Raw genomic sequence first — 16,719 nt, forward strand, 5'->3', positions numbered from 1 at the left:
TTGAGTTTTTACCATCTGACCATATGACATTCTCCCAATCCTCTTCTGGATCATCCAAATGCACTCTAGCAAACTTCAGACGGGCCTGGACATGTACTGGCTTAAGCAGGGGGACACGTCTGGCACTGCAGGATTTGAGTCCCTGGCGGCGTAGTGTGTTACTGATGGTAGGCTTTGTTACTTTGGTCCCAGCTCTCTGCAGGTCATTCACTAGGTCCCCCCGTGTGGATCTGGGATTTTTGCTCACCGTTCTTGTGATCATTTTGACCCCACGGGGTGAGATCTTGCGTGGAGCCCCAGATCGAGGGAGATTATCAGTGGTCTTGTATGTCTTCCATTTCCTAATAATTGCTCCCACAGTTGATTTCTTCAAACCAAGCTGCTTACCTATTGCAGATTCAGTCTTCCCAGCCTGGTGCAGGTCTACAATTTTGTTTCTGGTGTCCTTTGACAGCTCTTTGGTCTTGGCCATAGTGGAGTTTGGAGTGTGACTGTTTGAGGTTGTGGACAGGTGTCTTTTATACTGATAACAAGTTCAAACAGGTGCCATTAATACAGGTAACGAGTGGAGGACAGAGGAGCCTCTTAAAGAAGAAGTTACAGGTCTGTGAGAGCCAGAAATCTTGCTTCGTTTGTAGGTGACCAAATACTTATTTTCCACCATAATTTGCAAATAAATTCATTAAAAATCCTACAATGTGATTTTCTGGATTTTCTTTTCTCAATTTGTCTGTCATAGTTGACGTGTACCTATGATGAAAATTACAGGCCTCTCTCATCTTTTTAAGTGGGAGAACTTGCACAATTGGTGGCTGACTAAATACTTTTTTTCCCCACTGTATAAGTTTTTCCAACATATCCCAGCCTAAAAATTAGGAATAAGCAAAGGCTTTGATTTCTGGTCAAGCAGATGGAAAAGGGGTCTTAGAAAACATCTACCAGAAAAAGTCTTAAAACGTACATTATCATTGTGTACCTGTTTAGGATATATAAACATGAAGAGAATGACTCATATCCATAATTATGCATTTCTGTGTAGTACAGATCAGGTAACCATGATGAAATTCCATTACAGCAATTATGTTACCGGGTGTAAATCCTCTTCACTTAATGTAGTTCAATAACCAAAAGTTCAACAACTAAACAAGGAGGTAGAGGCAGGAGTTTGGTTTCTTTCTATATCTTTACTGTAAGAATATCATACAAAATAACAATATGCCATTTAGCAGACGCTTTTATCCAAAGCGACTTACAGTCATGCGTGCATACATTTTTACGTATGGGTGGTCCCGGGGATCGAACCCACTACCTTGGCGTTACAAGCGCCGTGCTCTACCAGCTGAGCTACAGAGGACCACGAACAGCAGTAATACAATCAGTAGGCTCAAGAGACGAGATACATTCTTGTTATTCAATAGACCAGCCCAGCCCAGAGGACAAGGAACCTAACCCATCCCTTAAGATCTGGAAGAAGTGCCTAGGGGTAGGTTGCCTGATGACTCATACTGAATGTAATTCAGCTGCTCTATCTATTGCTACATACATTCAGTCTGAGACTGCCATTGTAGAAGTTGTTTCTGCTAACGTCAAAGTGAGGGGCGTTGTACAAAACAAGTCATCAGCGATGTAATAGTCTGTAACCAATCAGAGTATCAAAGCCAATGACTATTTCCGTAACGCCGCTTTACCCACGTGTGTTCAGGCTCTGGCCCAACCCATCGGTTTCTGGGACCAATCAGAACGGTTTGAATGTGTTCGCATTCGAAAAGCCGTCAGGGAAGAGATCAAATCCAGACTCATCGTGGAGAAGAAATGTTAGTGGGCGTGGTGTTTGGCCGGAGCGATGTGGATGGATAGCCAGGCCTAGGGGTCGATTTAGAATAAAGGACAGTGTCGCTCAATTTGACTTCTACCATTTGTGTCTCAGTCTCACCTTGCAGTCCTTCTCCTTGACGAGGCCCTGGGAGTCCTGGATGTCTTTGTGGAGCTCCTGGACGTGGCTGGACTGGGCCTGCAGGTCAGCCAGTTGCTGCTGCATCGTGGCCAGCTGAGCCTCGGCCACATGACGCTCACTCTTATTAAACAGAGCCTCACGCTGCACCTGGAACACCTGTTGGGAGGGAGTTAGGGGAGAGGGGGGAGTGAGGAGAGATAAAGACGAGGGGAGGAGGGAGAGCACCTTGATGGCCATGAAACCAAAGGCGGCAAGGAGATATAGAACACACACATAAATAATGCTAGGAGAAAGGAAGCCCTGGTGCACACCAGTGCTTCCGCTATTGTGGCAACAACAGTCCAACGTGTAGTCAGTAGCATGTGGCTTGTGGTCAACCCCTGAGTTAACGTTTCAGTTGTTCAAATTCTTTGTATTTTGGTGAACAAGAACAAAAACAACACACACACACACCTCGGTGGCAAGTCTTCTCGTGTTTGCGTGTGAGGTTGTTGAATCGGGCGGTGAATGTGTTGATCTCGGCCTGCAGTGAGAGGCGCTGGGACTCATGGTCCTCCTTGGACACCAGGCCCTGTTCCACAGCCTTCTGGGACCTCAGGTCTCTCAGCTCTGTCTCCTTCACACTCAAAGCCTCCTTGGCCTCCGCCACACTTCTCTCACTGGCCTGCAGGGAGCGCTGCAGCTCCACCTGACACACAGCAAGGACAACAAATACAACATGAGGCAAGGAAGTACTACTTTCCTAGGACTCAGTGTTGCCATGTTTGCAGTTTTCCTGCCAAATTGGGCTACTTTGAAAACGATGTCACAGGTGAAAATGTATTAGTTGCAGATTTTTGGGGTATTTTTAAGTTGCACCGCGGCCGCCATGGCCTTTCTCTTAAAAAATATATATTTCACTGTGACCTGCTGCTGACTGTCAGGCAGTGAGGCAGGCTGTTGCTGAGTGAGTGACTGAGTCTATGCCTTCACTATGGTGAATCACTAAAACAATACAGAAATACACTATGGAAAAAGAAGGAACAGCACGTCAGAAATCAGCTCAATGTAATTGAAGAATCCATAGAATCTAACCACTTCTGAGAAAATTGGAACAGAGAAAATTGGAACACATCTAACAAACAACAACACGAAGAGTTATCGATCCAAAACGGAGATGTGTGGATAAACCACTTCTCCAATCTTTTTGGCTCTATAACAAAGAACAAACAGCAAAAACATATACATTATCAATTACAAATCTTAGAATCAGCTATTAAAGACTACCAGAATCCACTGGATTCTCCAATTACATTGAATGAACTACAGGACAAAATACAAACCCTCCAACCCAAAAAGGCCTGTGGTGTTGATGGTATCCTACATGAAATAATAAAATATACAGACCACAAATTCCAATTGGCTATACTTAAACTCTTTAATATCATCCTCAGCTCTGGCATCTTCCCCAATATTGGGAACCAAGGACTAATAACCCCAATCCACAAAAGTGGAGACAAATTTGATCCCAATAACTATTGTGGGATATGCGTCAACAGCAACCTTGGGAAGATCCTCTGCATTATCATTAACAGCAAACTTGTACATTTCCTCAGTGAAATCAACTGTGGGAGCAATTATTAGCAAATGGAAGACATACAAGACCACTGATAATCTCCCTCGATCTGGGGCTCCACACAAGATCTCACCCCGTGGGGTCATAATGATCACAAGAACGGTGAGCAAAAATCCCAGAACCACACGGGGGGACCTAGTAAATGACCTGCAGAGAGCTGGGACCAAAGTAACAAAGCCTACCATCAGTAACACACTACGCCACCAGGGACTCAAATCCTGCAGTGACAGACGTGTCCCCCTGCTTAAGCCAGTACATGTCCAGGCCCATCTGAAGTTTGCTAGAGTGCATTTGGATGATCCAGAAGAGGATTGGGAGAATGTCATATGGTCAGATGAAACCAAAATAGAACTTTTTGGTAAAAACTCAACTCGTCGTGTTTGGAGGACAAAGAATGCTGAGTTGCATCCAAAGAACACCATACCTACTGTGAAGTATGGGGGTGGAAACATCATGCTTTGGGGCTGTTTTTCTGCAAAGGGACCAGGATGACTGATCCGTGTAAAGGAAAGAATGAATGGGGCCATGTATCGTGAGATTTTGAGTGAAAACCTCCTTCCATCAGCAAGGGCATTGAAGATGAAACGTGGCTGGGTCTTTCAGCATGACAATGATCCCAAACACACCGCCCGGGCAACGAAGGAGTGGCTTCGTAATAATCATTTCAATGTCCTGGAGTGGCCTAGCCAGTCTCCAGATCTCAACCCCATAGAAAATCTTTGGAGGGAGTTGAAAGTCCGTGTTGCCCAGCGACAGCCCCAAAACATCACTGCTCTAGAGGAGATCTGCATGGAGGAATGGGCCAAAATACCAGCAACAGTGTGTGAAAACCTTGTGAAGACTTACAGAAAACATTTGACCTGTGTCATTGCCAACAAAGTGTATACAACAAAGTATTGAGAAACTTTTGTTATTGACCAAATACTTTTTTTCCACTATAATTTGCAAATAAATTCATTAAAATCCTACAATGTGATTTTCTGGATTTTTTTCTCATTTTGTCTGTCATAGTTGACGTGTACCTATGATGAAAATTACAGGCCTCTCTCATCTTTTTAAGTGGGAGAACTTGCACAATTGGTGACTGACTAAATACTTTTTTCCCCCACTGTATATATCAACGAATTGGCAAGGGCACTAGAACAGTCTGCAGCACCCGGCCTCACCCTACTAGACTCTGAAGTCAAATGTCTACTGTTTGCTGATGATCTGGTGCTTCTGTCACCAACCAAGGACAGTCTACAGCAGCACCTAGATCTTCTGCACAGATTCTGTCAGACCTGGGCCCTGACAGTAAATCTCAGTAAGACAAAAATAATGGTGTTCCAAAAAAGGTCCAGTTGCCAGGACCACAAATACAAATTCCATCTAGACACTGTTGCCCTAGAGCACACAAAAAACTATACATACCTCGGCCTAAACATCAGCGCCACAGGTAACTTCCACAAAGCTGTGAACGATCTGAGAGACAAGGCAAGAAGGGCCTTCTATGCCATCAAAAGGAACATAAAATTTGACATACCAATTAGGATCTGGCTAAAAATACTTGAATCAGTTATAGAACCCATTGCCCTTTATGGTTGTGAGGTCTGGGGTCTGCTCACCAACCAATAATTTAGAAAAAGGGACAAACACCTAATTGAGACTCTGCATGCAGAATTCTGCAAAAATATCCTCTGTGTACAACGTAAAACACCAAATAATGCATGCAGAGCAGAATTAGGCCGATACCAGCTAATTATCCAAATCCAGAAAAGAGACGTTAAATTTTACAACCACCTAAAAGGAAGCGATTCCCAAACCTTCCATAACAAAGCCATCATCTACAGAGAGATTAACCTGGAGAAGAGTCCCCTAAGCAAGCTGGTCCTGGGGCTCTGTTCACAAACACAAACAGACCCCACATAGCCCCAGGACAGCAACACTATTGAGAAAGGCTCAAGAGAAGACAGGCTATGTGCACACTGCCCACAAAATGAGGTGGAAACTGAGCTGCACTTCCTAATCTCCTGCCAAATGACCATATTAGAGACACATATTTCCCTCAGATTACATAGACCCACAAAGAATTGGAAAACAAATCCAATTTTGATCAACTCCCATATCTATTGGATGAAATACCACAGTGTGCAATCACAGCTGCAAGATTTGTGACCTGTTGCCACAAGAAAAGGGCAACCAGTAAAGAACAAACACCATTGTAAATACAACCCATATTTATGTTTATTTATTTTCCCTTTTGTACTTTAACTATTTGCACATTGTTACAACTCTGAATATAGACATAATATGACATTTGAAATGTCTCTATTATTATGGAACTTGTGTGAGTGTAATATTTACTGTTCACTTTTTATTGTTTATGTCACTTTTGTTTATCCATTTCACTTGCTTTGGCAATGTAAACATATGTTTCCCATGCCAATAAAGCCCTTAAATTGAATTGAGTGGTGGGACGGACCGGAGGAGTGGGTGTGTGTTGAGAGAGCACTACAGCTATTGGCTGAGTCACGTAAGCGAGAGGAGAGAGAGCAGCATGTGCGCACGTTGTGACACCTTTTTGCCAGTTGTAGGTAGGCTATTTAGATTGTTATTAAGAAGATACCTACTCTAGACTATATTGAATTGAGATGTAGGCCGATCAGAGGCTATAGGCTACCTGCCTTTATCTAAGCAAAGTATGGCAAAATTTAATCATAAACCCAGATTTTAGTCTGTAGCCTATGCCTGGCCAGCTGCTCACACTGCAGACCCAGGGTCACCTGCACCTCCTCCAGCTCTGAACAGGGAACACACTCCCTCAGCTCCCTCTCCAGCTCCCCCACACGGCCCTGCAGCCTACGCACCATCTCTTCGTCTGGCTTTACCACTCCCTCTCTCTCCCCCCACTCTCCCCGACTCCTTGCTCTCCGCCAGGGTGGCCTCCAGTTCGCTCACCCTCTCACTCTCCCCTCCTCCGTCCTCCTTTTCTCCCTCTTTTTCTGTCCCTTTCTCTTCCAGGGCTGCCTGTAGTTCCTCAACTTTCTTTCTCAGCTGTTTGACTGTGTCATTGTCCTCTGCACTCTCCCCCTCTCCCTCTCCCTCTCCCTCTCCCTCTCCCTCCCCCTCTCCCTCCCTCTGTCCCGCTCCTTGTCCCTCTCTCTCTTTCAGGGCCGCCTACAGCTCCCTCACCCTCTCTCTCAGCTGCTGCGTCTCCTGGCTCGCCACCTTGCCGCTGCCCCTGGGGATCTCTGTCTCACCCCCCGTGCCCCCTGCCTGTTCCACAGAGTAGACCCCCAGGTGCATCTGTTCTCTCAGCTCCTCCAGCTCAGACTGGGAGTGGGCCAGCTGCTCCTCCAGCCCACACATCCTTTCCCTCAGCTCCTTACTGCTTTCATCCTCCTCCCCCTCTGTCCCCTCCTTCCCCTCTGTCCCCTCCTTCCCCTCTGACCCTCCTTCCCCTCCGTCCCCTCCTTCCCCTCTGTCCCCTCCTTCCCCTCTGTCCCCTCCTTCCCCTCTGTCCCCTCCTTCCCCTCTGTCCCCTCCTTTTCCTCTGTCCCCTCCTTCCCCTCTGTCCCCTCCTTCCCCTCTGTCCCCTCCTTCCCCTCTGTCCCCTCCTTTCCCTCTGTCCCCTCCTTCCCCTCTGTCCCCTCCATCCCCTCTGTCCCCTCCTTTTCCTCTGTCCCCTCCTTCCCCTCTGTCCCCTCCTTCCCCTCTGTCCCCTCCTTCCCCTCTGTCCCCTCCTTTTCCTCTGTCCCCTCCTTTTCCTCTGTCCCCTCCTTCCCCTCTGTCCCCTCCTTCCCCTCTGTCCCCTCCTTTTCCTCTGTCCCCTCCTTCCCCTCTGTCCCCTCCTTCCCCTCTGTCCCCTCCTTCCCCTCTGTCCCCTCTGTCCCCTCCTTCCCCTCTGTCCCCTCCTTTTCCTCTGTCCCCTCCTTTTCCTCTGTCCCCTCCTTCCCCTCTGTCCCCTCCTTCCCCTCTGTCCCCTCCTTTTCCTCTGTCCCCTCCTTCCCCTCTGTCCCCTCCTTCCCCTCTGTCCCCTCCTTCCCCTCTGTCCCCTCCTTTTCCTCTGTCCCCTCCTTCCCCTCTGTCCCCTCCTTTCCCTCTGTCCCCTCCTTCCCCTCTGTCCCCTCCTTCCCCTCTGTCCCCTCCTTTTCCTCTGTCCCCTCCTTCCCCTCTGTCCCCTCCTTCCCCTCTGTCCCCTCCTTCCCCTCTGTCCCCTCCTTTTCCTCTGTCCCCTCCTTCCCCTCTGTCCCCTCCTTCCCCTCTATCCCCTCCTTCCCCTCTGTCCCCTCCTTCCCCTCTGTCCCCTCCTTCCCCTCTGTCCCCTCCTTCCCCTCTGTCCCTTTCTCCCCCTCTCCTCCTCACACCTGGAGGTGAAAGAAAAAAAACATCAGAACTGAAGTGAAGTGAGAGGCTTACTTATGGTTGGCATATTGTGTTAGAATCTTCAATTACAGTACTGTGGCTGGCAGGGTTCAAATTACACATTGACTCTTAAATAGTGGGCTTAAAGACTCTAAACATAGGGCTGGACCAGTGTTAATAGGTTGAACCCTTATGGGGGTGTCCATGTTAATATATTACTGTAGTCCACACCAGGGCACCTCTACAAACAGAACTCTAACCTTAGTGGGTGGTGTAAATGTGACATTTTAGTCATTTAGCAGATGCTATTATCCAGAGGGTATATGGTGGTGCTGGTGGGCTTGTGTAAGGTGGTGTGGGTGATGATCCTTACGCCTCTCCCGCCATGCTGGAGGCCTCAGCTGAAGCCTGGGCCTGGGAGTAGCGCTCCTGCAGAGCTTCAAACTCCCTCCTGATGGAGTCATACAGAGCCGTGGGGACAAAGTCTGGGCCGGATGTCTGCATGTCAGTGTCATCCTTCTCAAACATCTCCAGCATCTGAAAACCACCCAAAATCACAGTACAGAAATAATCAGTAAGGGTTTGCTTTCTTCTCTAGCAGTTGTGATGTGTATCTCATAGGTCGAGCATCCTATTTTTATGTCACAACTTTAAGTCCAGAACTGCTTCCTCTCCTCTTCCTTCATGACAGCTTCACAGTTAGCTTCTGTGCAGTACTACCACCCTGTTGCCCCTCACACACAATCCCAGACAAACCCTCCAATGGTAGCCTGGCTATAACCAATGATTTACAGTGCATTCTGAAATAATTCAGACCCCTTGACTTTTTCCACATTTTGTTACATTACAGCCTTATTCTATAATGGATTAAATAGTTTTTTCCCTCTCATCAATCTACACACAATACCCCATAATGAAAAAGCAAAAACAGGTTTTTAGAATTTGTTGCAAAAATAAGTAAAATAAATACAACTGAAATATCACATTTACATAAGTATTCAGACCCTTTACTCAGTACTTTGTTGAAGCACCTTTGGCAGCGATTACAGCCTTGAGTCTTCTTGGGTATGATGCTACAAGCTTGGCACACCTGTATTTTGGGAGTTTCTCCCATTCTTCTCTGCAGATCCTCTCAGGCTCTGTCAAGTTGGATGGGGAGTGTCTCTGCACAGCTATTTTCAGGTCTCTCCAGAGATGTTCGATCGGGTTCAAGTCAGGGCTCTGGTTGGGCCACTCAAGGACATTCAGAGACTTGTCCCGAAGCCACTCCTGCGTTGTCTTGGCTGTGTGCTTAGGGTTGTTGTCATGTTGGAAGGTGAACCTTCGCCCCAGTCTGAGGTCCTGAGCACTCTGGAGCAGGTTTTCATCAAGGATCTCACTGTACTTTGCTCCGTTCATCTTTCCCTCGATCCTGACTAGTCTCTCAGTCCCTGCCGCTGAAAAACATCCCCACAGCATGATGCTGCCACCACCATGCTTCACTGTAGGGATGGTGTCAGGTTTCCTCCAGACGTGATGTAGTGCAAATAGTCCGGGTAGCCATGATTAGCTGTTCAGGAGTCTTATGGCTTGGGGGTAGAAGCTGTTGAGAAGTCTTATGGACCTAGACTTGGCACTCTGGTACCGCTTGCCGTGCGGTAGCAGAGAGAACAGTCTATGACTAGGGTGGCTGGAGTCTTTGACAATTTTTAGGGCCTACCTCTGACACCACCTGGTATAGAGGTCCTGGATGGCAGGAAGCTTGGCCCCAGTGATATATACAGTACACTAGATGGCTGATAGGAGGCGCTGTGTTGAAGCCAACGTGCCTCCATCTTGGCAAGCTCTCACCATTGTAAAAAATATTTAGAAAGCTATAGAAATGATTTTTTTTAAATGTCTACATTCATTTTGCCACATTTATTCTTACCGATCACTGCACCTGTACACAGCCCATCTGAAAATAGCCCACCCAACTACCTCATCCCCATATTGTTATTTATTTTGCTCATTTGCACCCCAGTATCTCTATTTGCACATCATCTCTTGCACATCTATCATTCCAGTGTTAATACTAAATTGTAAATATTTTGCACTATGGCCTATTTATTGCCTTACCTCCATAACTTGCTACATTTGCACACACTGTATATATATTTCCTGTTGTATTTTGTGTATATGTAACTCTGTGGTTGTTTTTTTTAATCGCACTGCTTTACTTTATCTTGGCCAGGTCGCAGTTGTAAATGAGAACTTGTTCTCAACTGGCCTACCTGGTTAAATAAAGGTGTAATAAAAAATTAATTTTGTTTATACAAATAATAATTTTAATTAAAACATTTTCCTTAAAGTAAACTTAAAGTATAACTAATGTTACTGTCCCTACTACAACAACAAAATACTTAAATACATGTAATTTTGACCTTGAAACATTTAATTGAAATACTGTAGAATTACATTAATTCCTATGGAGGGATGCTCCTACTGGGGAGTGCCAATATTTACATTTTACATTCTAGTCATTTAGCAGACGCTCTTATCCAGAGCGACTTACAGTTAGTGAGTGCATACATTTTTTCATACTGGCCCCCCGTGGGAATCGAACCCACAAGCCGACCAGTGGCTTCAATACATAGCATCAGCAATCCAGGGTTTATATACGCTGAACAAAAATATTAACGCATCATGTAATATGTTGGTCCCATGTTTCATGAGCTAAAATAAAATATCCCTGAAATGTTCTACACGCACAAAAAGCTAATTTCTCTCAAATATTGTGCACAAATTTGTTTACATCCCTGTTAGTGAGCATTTCTCCTTTGCCAAGATAATCCATCCACCTGACAGGTGTGGCATATCAAGAAGATGATTAAACAGCATGATCATTACACAGGTGCACCTTGTGCTGGGGACAATAAAATGCCACTGTAAAATGTGCTGTTTTGTCACAGAACACAATGCCACAGATGTCTCAAGTTTTGAGGGAGCGTGCAATTGGCATGCTGACTGCAGGAATGTCCACCAGAGCTGTTGCCAGAGAATTTAAAGTGGGTGGGCCTATGGCTGCGTCCCTGCCCAGTCATGTGAAATCCATAGATTAGGGCCTAATGAATTTATTTGAATTGACTGATTTCCTTATATGAACTGTAACTCAGTAAAATCGTTGAAATTGTTGCATGTTGCATTTCATTTTTGGTTTAGTATACATCATTGGCTGTAACCCTTTGTCCTAATTCTGTCTACTTGTACAGACCATGACCCAGTTAGTGAAGAATGCCTGCACCAAGTCTCTGTGTGATGCTAGTTTTCTATTTATACCTGGATACTGCTGCCTCATAGACCTATAAAGTGGTAATATGACAAACAGTCCAATCTGACACTGTTCAGCCAGCCTTGAACCAGTCCATCATCATCATCTGCTGACTGGGACTGCTCTGGTCTGGAGGACCTTTTAATAACCAGATGGCGTGTATGTGTGTGTGTGTGTGTGTGTGTGTGTTCTTACCTGCACTGTGAGGACCAGCTCCTGGTTCTGTGAGGTCAGCTCATCCACCTGTCTGTATAGCTCAGCCACAGTGTCTGGGTCTGCAGGACCAGGAGAGGTGGGGTTGGGTGAGTCTGCCTCCCCCTCGTCCAGAGCAAAGGGAGACTCTCTCGACCGCCTGGAGAGCAGCTTCTCAGCACCTTCAAGATAGACGGGGCTAAATCAATGTAATATTTTGTCTAACACATTGCAAAACCATGGCAGTAGAATTTGAGTGAAATTCATCATATAGTTATGATGTATGACTCTCATTAGGGTTCTACATCCTAGTCCATCCATCCAACATTTGGTCCATTTAACAAATATACAGATGATGGATCCTAATTTGATCATCCTGTTCTTGCAGGAATTTTCCTGCACAGCAGGAAATGCAAGCTTGTAGTGTATTTTAGGTATAAAAAAAGGCTTCCAAAGTTTGTAATTTCCTCTTTAATATTTCAGACATGATTTGCCCTCACGAGAAATGTATCAATCCCTACAAAAAAATTCCATTAATTATAATCCACATAATAATTCACATTTCCTGTTGCTGCAGGATTATTTTACTGCTGTGAGAAACTGGGTCAAATTAAGATACGGCATCTGTAACAATCTGCCAGCAGTATTTCCTCTCTCCCTCCACACACACCTGGGAAGTCCAGCATGTCATCATCTGGGTGGAGGAGGGGCTTTCCTCTTGCGGGGGGTGGTCCCCCCTGGCAGAGGAGGGGGAGGAGGGGGCTGCCGCTGGAGGCACAGACAAGCAGAAGGTACAGGGGAGCAATGGAAAGCAGGAGAGAAATAGCAGCAAAGCCAAGCAAAATGTTGTGAAATTAGCTTTTAATGCGTTTTCCTCGTGTGATGTTGCTCCAGCTGTTGTTCAAAATATGTTGTTGTAGACTGAAAATGGGATAAGAAGTTGGTGTTCCTTCTTATGTTGTACATTTTCTATTATGTACAATATAGAATTAGTGGTGTTATGTTTTCACATGTACTGAATGTGTAGTGAGTGAAAATGAAAAGCTGAGTGGTCAGTTGCCTCCTCGCCATTGCCCTCAGTGGCTACGTATGCATGGGGAGAGACAAATGGCAAATCCTTTTAACACATACACACTGTAGTTATAGCTAAGAAGCATACCATACTCCTATATATCGTAGCACGCAGTATAACACCAAACAACAGCCCTACTTTAAGCTGTAAGCTGTAAGATACGAGAGTCCTCATATATCACAGATACACCAGAGACATTTCAGGCACTGCTCTGCTTCCATTCATCTCCATTTCAAACGAAGCCCACATCTGTTTTTCATAAATCACAGAGCCTTTGTTTGAAGATAAAAGTGCAGCAAGCTTCTCTGTTTCAGGCTTTTACAATTACCCCAGCTGTCCCCTTTACTTCATCCACTTCCTCACATTACAGCCATTTCCTGGGGGACCAGAGTAGGGCCATAGACCAGGCCATATCATTACAACTGATATAAAGGATAATGCACCATGGATTCTGATACAGTACACCAATAGCATACAAAGTTTTGTAGTAGTTGCCAATGCTAATTAATTGAACATTTGAAATGCTACACCAAATATGGCCTGTGGTATAACCAGCAGGGAATGTTGTCTGTTCTATGAATTATAATTCTATCCACCATTCTACCAGGGCCCAGAATGGAGCCCCAGACTGGGCCTAGAGGGTAGCAGAGCAAGGTTACGCTCAATTCCATTTCAAGTCAGTTCAGACAAGAAGTGGTTTGAAGTTCTAACTCAACAAAAATCCCAATTTAAAAGGAATTGAGCCCAACCCTGCTTCAGTCGGCAGGTGAGACATCCAGAGGTTACCGTGGGTTACTTGGAGCCCCGTTCTGCAGCAGCTGTGCAATGCGCTGGTTGCCGGCAGTTGCGCCGTAGTGGGCTGCGTCGTGTCCGAGTGTGATTTCACTTAGTTTCGAGAAACTTACTCGACCAGTGATAGACTTCCTCATGCTCATTCTGCAGTTTCAGGGTCAGAGATCAAACCTGAACCTAGGCTCCAAAAACACACAAATACATCCTTTTAGAAATTGCAACACTCTCAGTATAGTGATGCAGGTCTTTAGATGTTGTACATAAGACATTTTCTAATTCCAAACTTTATCCGCATCGTTATATTCCATGTTGTTGGACTCGAGCGATACATTTCCGTGTACGTTCTTTCTCGTTTCCCATATCACCACAATGGGAACCAGGAAGCATGTGCGTGCTTGCCCACGGAAACGTATTGCTCTGTTTTTTGTAGCCTTTGTTCATGTTTCATCTCTGCCCCTGAAAAGCATGAGGAAGTCTATTGCTGGTGGGGTACGTTTCTCGAAACCAAGTGAAATCGCAAAAAAGGTGTCTGGACACCTAACATGCCATTTGCATCAAACATAGAGATTTGGTGAAAAAAAGTGAACTTGTCCTTTAAGTTGTGTTCACAATTTGTCTTGCATAAGTCAATCTAATGCAAAGCCTTGTTTTTTGTGTCTTGTTGAATTACCTGCCCTGGCTGTCCTGTATGTTGGGGTTGGCCCCTCGGTCCAACAGGAAAGCACACAGCTCCACTCTGCTCATCTGGGCTCCTAGGATCAGCGGGGTCACCCCATCCTGAGATAGACGAGACCACAATGGCTTAACATGGTTGATTGAATTGTGTTTTAGTGCTTGGCTGTAACAAAACCCTGCACACCCTGTAGTTCTCCAGGACCTGGCTTGGTGACTGTTGCTGTACAGAGTCTAAAGCCTACGCCACTTACCCCATCCTGGGCATCCAGACGGGCCTTGAAGTCCCACAGAGTCTCAGTGCATGACAAGCAGCCGCTCACAGCTACAGGAAGACGGACAGACACCATAGGTAGACAAACGGAAGGTATAAAAAGGTTGAATTGTTTACAGTGTTACACGGATAGTGCTGTAATCAATTGCATTATAGCTAGGGTATTGCATACCTGCGTGATGCAAAGCTGTCTGACCAACGCTGTCTATGGAATCTATCATCTCTCCTGTGGGAGTATGAGACGTATTCACCAAAAATCTATGATAACGGCATACCTGATTTTCCATGTATTGTAGTAATGTTAACTATGTCTGTCTGCTGTACCTGTAATAGTCTCTTCAGGCAATCAGGCTGGCCGTTCTTGGCTGCTAGGTGAATGGCACTGAAGCCTTGAAGTTGATAAGGCCATCACAAAGCGAGAGAGGAAATTAATGAGTTAACAAAAACAAATTGCAAGAGAGCATGTTATAATTGAGATAATCAACTTTGAATATGTTGTTTTGACCAGTTATAGCCACAAAGCATTACCTTGGCGATCTGTGACACTAAACATGTTAACATGTTCACTGAATGAGACTGTCGTCTCACCTGAGCCATCTGTCACGTTAATGTCTGGCCCGTGAGCCAGGATGACCTCCAGACAGCACAGAGGTGGACCCTACCAGGAAGAGAATAACAACACTGGTAATGACAACAAAGAAAGTAGAAAGGATTTCAACTCTTTACCCTGTCTCACTGACAGTTTGAACATTAAGGGACGTTTCGTGGACACATTTAAACCTAGTCCTAGACTAACAAGCAAGTTCAATAACGATTCTCCATTGAAAGTACTTCTTAGTCCAAGACTAGGCTTAACCTGTGTCAGGGAAACTGACCCTAAGTGTTTGGTACTTACGCTGACTTCCCCTCTGCATCCAGTTTGGTGGGACAGAGTCCCTTCTTCACGATCAGAGCAGCTACTTTGTCAGGTTCGTTCTGCCTTACAGCCTCCAGTAGTCTCTCATCACTCTTACTCCAGTCCTGGCTCTGAGGGGACAGGGACAGACGGGTCACAACCCAGTCACAACCTGGGGCTCATCAGAGCTAACCAAATTACTGTACATACTGTACTATACAGAGTAGACCCAGACCCCCTATCTGATTACACACTGAGTGATGACTAACCATACACTAGGTCTAGATGAGACACTACTAAATCTAATACTGTATGTCTCATCGAAGTGAAACGACGACGGACATAAAGTACCAGCTGCTTGCTTCTATGGTACTTTACACACAGTACACAAAATCACATTTTAACTGGGTTTGCAAGAAAAAGTAACCCTTTGAGAGAAAGTACAATGAAAAGACAACTCAGGTCAAACAGAGAGGGATACCTACCACCAGTAAACTGAAACAACAACAGAAATAACAGTTCATCAGGCTCAGAGCTGACGATCCATAGAGCCATAGAGCTGTCCACTGTCTGACCAAAATACTGACACACAAACATACAGTACTCAACTACCCACAGGCCTCGAACACACCATCAGAGTTGCACACCAACTTAGCACTAAATGACAAAGCCTAAATGTACAGTATAACCTCACAGACAACCGATAACCCACTTGCACAATCCAGAACAGAAGAAATGTATGACAGGAGAGTCGTGATGATGCTACATAAACATAAAGCCTATACAAACAGAAGTACACTGCTCTAGCCCTCTGAGTCTCACAGCAACGTAGCTCTCCATATGCAGTGCTCTGCTCTCTCAGCCAAAACACATTCCCCTCTTCCTGCACTGCTGCTAAGGCTCTCAGGGACTTACATACTCAGTCTGAAGTCTCAACCTGGCACACACTGTCTCTCTCTCTCTCACACTCACTCACTCACTCACACACCACATCCCTCTTTCTGTGCCCTTCTTATTTCGCTCTCCAGCCTAGTACTGTCTTCTCTTCCTCCTCTCACTCCTCTTACAGTCTGTCCATTTGTTTCAGTCAGCTCTCTCCCTCTCTGTGCTGTCCTGTTTGGGCTAGGCAGCACCTCTCTCTCTCTCTCTCTGGACCTACTGTATGTGCGTCAGGAGAAGATGAAGGCTCAGCAGAAAGAGGAGAACAGAGCTGGCTGGTACAGGGCTGGTACAGGGCTGGTACAGGGCTGGTAGTGCCAGGTTAGGGCAGAGAGGACACGCTGATAGAATAACAACATCCTGAATCAACTCGTCTGACCAGGATGCAGCCATTTACAGCATTCTAATTGATTTTCACAATATGTGTAAAAATATAATATATTATTTTATTAAACTGAGATAAGGCCATAACGTTTCTAGCTATATCATTTTATGTTTGCATTACACACTGAGTGTACAAAACATTATGAACCCCTGCTCTTTCCATGACATTGACTGACCAGGTGAATCCAGGTGAAAGCTATGATCTCTTATTGATGTCACTTGTTAAATCCACTTTTATATGTTTTATTGTATTTTATTTATTTAACTAGGCAAGTTAGTTAAGAACAAATTCTTAAT

At 45.3% G+C, this 16,719-nt stretch overlaps 1 pseudogene across 1 annotated transcript; it reads right to left on the reverse strand.

Moving 5' to 3' along the window:
- Positions 1 to 794: 794 nt before the first annotated feature.
- LOC311149107 lies at positions 795 to 15,646 on the reverse strand (annotated as a pseudogene). The gene is made up of 14 exons: positions 15,640 to 15,646; positions 15,100 to 15,271; positions 14,529 to 14,586; positions 14,185 to 14,286; positions 13,929 to 14,035; positions 13,253 to 13,402; positions 12,605 to 12,617; positions 12,087 to 12,162; positions 11,398 to 11,576; positions 8,289 to 8,507; positions 6,730 to 6,980; positions 6,272 to 6,476; positions 2,408 to 2,696; positions 795 to 2,110 (listed from the first exon to the last, which is right to left on the reverse strand). The product of its transcript is annotated as an uncharacterized misc_RNA (transcript).
- Between the last annotated feature and the right edge of the window lie 1,073 nt (positions 15,647 to 16,719).

This window comes from Coregonus lavaretus (genome assembly GCF_964263955.1).
Source record: "Coregonus lavaretus genome assembly, chromosome: 21".
Classification (NCBI taxonomy): domain Eukaryota; kingdom Metazoa; phylum Chordata; class Actinopteri; order Salmoniformes; family Salmonidae; genus Coregonus; species Coregonus lavaretus.